Below are 341 nucleotides of genomic sequence, written 5' to 3'. Positions count from 1 at the left end.
CCCACGGTTACTGCATAAGACTTTTATACGTTGAGACATTCAGTAGATGAGCCTGTGTGATGAAAAGATACATATAATATTCTTATAGACCTTTTAAGGGTATTGATATTTACAGTAGTTCTTGTGATCTCTGTAGATTGCTATACAGCTCACGTAAGACGCAGGTATTACACGTACTCGCCTTTTTTGTACTTTGGTCGAAGGTCATGGTTGAAACAGGAAGTGCTTATTACAGCAGAAGGGGTGACCACTGCCGGGAGTGTTTAGCTCTCATTAATAACTAGAGTGGTTGCAAAAAGATGTAGAATAAGATTGCACGCAACAAATACGGGAACTACAAT

The 341-nt window shown here is 39.3% G+C and overlaps 1 protein-coding gene across 1 annotated transcript in view; it reads left to right on the top strand.

Moving 5' to 3' along the window:
* Positions 1 to 341, top strand: part of LOC119592244 (titin-like) — a gene marked incomplete at its 5' end in the record, with an annotated part of 41989 nt that overhangs the window by 35495 nt on the left and 6153 nt on the right.

This window comes from Penaeus monodon, chromosome 29 (assembly GCF_015228065.2).
Source record: "Penaeus monodon isolate SGIC_2016 chromosome 29, NSTDA_Pmon_1, whole genome shotgun sequence".
Lineage (NCBI taxonomy): Eukaryota > Metazoa > Arthropoda > Malacostraca > Decapoda > Penaeidae > Penaeus > Penaeus monodon.
This window is presented reverse-complemented; position numbering and strand designations above follow the sequence as displayed.